The 4,931-nt window shown below is 41.2% G+C and overlaps 1 pseudogene across 1 annotated transcript; it reads right to left on the reverse strand.

Annotated features, from left to right (window-relative positions):
• Nucleotides 1–1,666: 1,666 nt before the first annotated feature.
• On the reverse strand, nucleotides 1,667–2,678 carry LOC123853793 (proteasome subunit beta type-5-like; annotated as a pseudogene). Its single transcript, XR_006793208.3, has one exon. The product of XR_006793208.3 is annotated as a proteasome subunit beta type-5-like (transcript).
• Nucleotides 2,679–4,931: the final 2,253 nt, after the last annotated feature.

Here is a 4,931-nt window from a genome sequence, read left to right on the forward strand (position 1 = left end):
CGATTATCTAAACCCCAGCTAACCTACACATGTGGGTTAGTGTACTCTTACTCTAAATCACAGTTCTGAGGTGGTTCGTTTTGCAGCATATTTGTAGCAATAGCTGGTGGAAACACTGGCCATGACCTTACTATTGAGATACCTACGATTTTGCACACACAGTGCTCTTCTATAGGTCTAATGACCAACTGAATAAACAATTAAAAAGTCAAACATTGCTTTCCCATTTAACTAACACTAATTATGATTCCATGAATCACATCCCTAATATAAATAATGCCCTTGAATGGCACCCCAGCTATTCCATAATTAAATACAATACAGGTCCATTACATAAATATCTGAATTATAAAATGTTATTCCTTTGTATCTAATAATTTTATACATACATTGCTGGCTAATTTTATTTTTGCGTGCTTGTTTTACTTAAATAAACATGTACATTGAGCTCATATGTTAGGTACTCTTCTAAGCACCATAAAAATATTGATTCCATCCTCAAAGAACTGTCTGCAGTAGGTATTATTTTTATTTTAAAGACAATAAACTGAGGGCTTATAAGTTTCAGCAGTTTGTCTGAAGTAATCAGATATAAAGTAGTGAAGCTGGGCTTGAATGCACTGTCTAGCCTCAGGATCTGGGCTTTTACCCAATAAACAATACTGTTATAAATAAAACTGTAAAACACTGATAAATGATAAATTTTAGACAAATACCATATGGTTTCACTTATATGTGGTATTTAAAAAACAAAACATATGAATAAACAAAAAGCAGAAATAGACTCGTAAATACAGAGAAATGATGGTTGCCAGAGGGGAGGGGTTGGGGGAATGGGCAAAATGGCTGAAGGGGACTGGGAGGTACAGGCTTTCAGTTATGGAACGAATAAGTCAGGGGAATGAAAGGCACAGCACAGGGAATACAGTCAATATTTTAAGAGCGCTGTATGGTGACAGATGGTAGCTACACTTGTGAGCAGAGCAAAACATAGTTGTTGAATCACTATGTTGTACACCTAAACTAATGTAACATTGTCAACAAACCCCCTCTCCCCAAAAAAGAAAGAAAAAGAAGAAATTTTAAAAATACTTCTTGGTCTGCCACTCAGAATTAGCTTAACTAACACTGCTAAATGTCAGGGAGCATATATGGAAAAGGAGATTAATTCCCAGGAAGATTATTAAGGAGTGCTTTCAGGAGCAACACCTGTGGGGAGAGTGAGTGAAGTGGGATTAAGCAGAGGGTGGGCTGTTCAATCACACACACACAAAAAGTCTTAGCTGACCTCATGTGATGGTCTGAAACTAGACAGGCTCTTCAAAGTAGTCGTAAATTGAAGTGTTGCAATCAAGACTTTATATCCGTGCGTCAAGCAGACAATGGATACGGTCCGCCTATGGAAAAAACGGCCCAACCTTGAGTAAGCGTGCTCTCCTGGCTTCAATCAAGGACAACTCCCCCACAGGGCTGACAGCTGCGAGCTCTCACGAGGCCTTACTTCGACTCGCGGGGCTTCAGTTTTGAAGGGTTATCTGGGTGGTACCTAAGTGCCTCCACTACAACTTCCAGACGTATAGGAAAGACACCTTGGGTAGCGTTAGCCAAAGCCATGATTTTTAGAACACTTCATATCGCAGAAGGTCCCAAGCAATCCATATTTTTTTTTTTTTTGAGGTCGAGTAGTGTAATGTTAACATCCAAGAAAGTAAAATCACCTCTGCAGCAGGTCATTAACAACTAGTAACACATAGAGGTCAACGGCACCAGAGCTTAAAAAAATTATCAATACAATTGAGGACCCTTCCACTAGAGGATAGGGAGCTATATCCACATTACCAGCAATGGTCCCCCCATGAAATGCAAGCAGCCACATCCACCCTCCTTCAAGGGGTAGAACCACTGTATTTCTCATGTAGATCAGCTACATTGTCACTGGAGACTCGGATCCAGCCATGCTCCCAGACATGGTAGAGGTTGACTGCACCTCCTGAGTAGGCATCTCTATAGGTGGCTTGGTAGATGGCTCGACGGGCCAGATCATAGGCCTGTTCCACCTCTAGGTCATAGGAGTAACCCCGATCCATGACCCCATAAGCATACACAGAGCCAGAACCTACAGAGAAGGTGGCCCCCGAGATCCGGTTTCCTTCACTGTTCACATAGTAGAGGCCAGGGCCTCTCTTATCCCAGCCACAGATCATGGTGCCCATGGACAGCCCCATGCCTTTATACTGATATACCATGTTGGCAAGCAGCTTGGAGGCAGCTGCTACCGAGATGCGTTCCTTGTTTCGAAGCTCATAGATGCGACATTGCTGAGCCAACAGCCTCTCCCAGAAGCTGCAGTCCGCTGCGCCCCCAGCCATGGTGCCCAGCAGGTAGGGACTGATCTCTATCACCTTCTTTACTGTCTGGGAGGCTATATAGCACCAGCTGTGGCCCGAGAGTCCGCTGCAACAATGACTCCATGTTGAAACTTGAAGGCCAGGGTAGTGGTTCCATGAAGCATTTCGATTCTCAGCTCCTCCGCGACACGTCAGTTGGGCGCGGCCAGGCTCAGCCCATCGCTGGGACTCCCTGGACCCAGGTCCAGCAGATCCGCAAGACCCCCGAGTCCGAAAAACCCGAGCCCGTTCACCGGTAGCGGCCTCTCCCAACACGCTGGCCAGCGCCATGGCTAGTAAACGCAATCTGTATTTTTTAACAACCCTTTTTACACCTGGCAGTGAGCTTGAGCGATTTCAAGGCTCGGCAAGGAAAAGATATGACCTCTAGGGGGCAGTAGCGCCCAATGGGGTTTATTTGAGCAGCAGTGAGATAGGTTGCGTTCAAGGACGAAGTCCCTCACAGCAAGACAACTTCCTGAAGGAACGGCACGGAGCTACCTTCAGGAGGAAAGGGGAAAGGAACTCCTGAAGGGAAGCGAGGAATCAGACAGGAGGTTGGTGTGTCTGGGTGATACTGCTCAGTAGCACAGTATGGGCACCTCTCAGAGAATTCTGAAGGGTTGCCATGACTTGGGAATCTTTAATGGCTACAGTTTATCTCATCTATATATAGCAGATGTTGAGTGTGGTTTTGTGGAGGTATGCAAAACAGGAGAGCTCTAAATGGCTAAAAATCTGCTTATTTGTGCTATATTTAAACAACCAGATGTATAAACATTTAAGTTTGGTGCCTATGGGCTTTTGGGCTAATGATCTTTGCCTACTGTGAAGAAGTAAACAACATACAACCAAGGTTCATGGGCCATCTTCGGCTCGTTTATGTATCACCTGCTATAGAGCTGTTGTCCAGGTACTAAAGCCTATATACCAAGACCAACCATATATACAGTGTTCATTTTAATGGCATACAACTCCCATATTTTTAAATTTAATATGAAAATATGACCAATGTAGTGACATATTTTTTAAAACCTTCAAATGCTGCCAAACTAAAAACAAGTAAATATTCCATGTGACCTAAGTTCTATTCTTTATTATTGGCATGTCAATTTTGCTATACATCAATATAATGTACCTTATTCATTCTGTGTTTTCATCTACTACAGCCTTAGTGAAGTATTAAAGTACTCTAATATTACAGTATTTTTATCTTTTATTTTCTCTTGCATTTCCTGTAGTTGCCATGTTTTTTAATGCATTCTTTTAACTACTATATATGCATTTTAATTCTGACTTTAGCATTAAAAAGTGCCATTCTTTCCTATGTATAATGCTTTTAGGCTCAAGTTACACTTTGATAATGGGTATTAAATTCTTGATTTCTTACTGTTTCCTTTTGCCTGATACACCTTGACACTTCCCTTTATTTTAGCCTTTATGAAGCAAAATGTTTAATACAGGTTTATGCTTTCATCTTGAATTTTAAGTCAAATTGGATATTATATTTAATAGATGTGTTAAGCCCATTTTGTTTGTGACAGAGCTAGAATCTGAACTTACCATTTTTGACTCCTAGTCAAGTGCTTCTTGTACTAGAAGTTTCCATCCCTGGATACTTAGAACCCTAGACCCCTAGGAATACTTGAAGGAAGAAATAAGGGCATTATATTTAAAGCTCGAATAAAAATCAGTCACCAATTTCCCTGTAAAAGGCCATGCAGGTAAATGAAAAGATGAAGTGTATTAGCTGAAATTACAGAAACTTAGTGAGAAAAATAACTGCTCCCTTCCCTCTACAGAAACTGTGTTGAGCAATTTTAAATCTTAATTAGAAAATGTGAGGGGAAAAAATGTGAATGATTAATTATTACTTAATAAACACAACTCATTTGAAAGCCAGCTCTTTCACACCAGGACAGTGGGAGGAAAATTCAAAATGAAGGTAGTCTGGGGGCGCCTGGGTGGCTCAGTCATTGAGCATCTGCCTTCCGCTCAGGTCATGATCCCAGGGTCCTGGGATCGAGCCCCACTCCCTGCTTCTCCCTCTCCCACCCCCACCCCCCACTTGTGTTCCCTCTTTCGATGTCTGCCTCTCTTTGTCAAATAAATAAAATCTTTAAAAAAAGAAATGAAGGTAGTCTTGATGGGAAAGGGCTTGTGCCCTGTTATATTAACGTGTATAGATTTTATACATTTTATTTTTTCTGTCATAAAGTATATATAACATAAAATTCGAAATTCTACCCATTATTTAAGGTACAATTCAGCGGCATTAATAACATTCTAAGTGTTGTAGATCTATCATCACTCATCACTATCTCCAAGTCTTTTTCTTTACCTCAAATATAAATCATGTAGCCATTAATAATTCTGATCCCCTCCTCTCCCTCTCCCTCCCCCCCCCCCAGCCCCTGGTAACCTCTGTCTACCTTCGGATTATATAATTTTATTTTCCAGATATTTCACAAGTGGAATCATAATACGTATCCTTTTGTGTCCAGCTTATTTGACTTAGCGTACTTTTTATATTTATCCATGTTT

The sequence above is a fragment of the Mirounga angustirostris genome, unplaced genomic scaffold, assembly GCF_029215605.1.
Source record: "Mirounga angustirostris isolate CCGP_5_RB_7025 unplaced genomic scaffold, mMirAng1.0.hap1 SCAF_11, whole genome shotgun sequence".
Classification (NCBI taxonomy): domain Eukaryota; kingdom Metazoa; phylum Chordata; class Mammalia; order Carnivora; family Phocidae; genus Mirounga; species Mirounga angustirostris.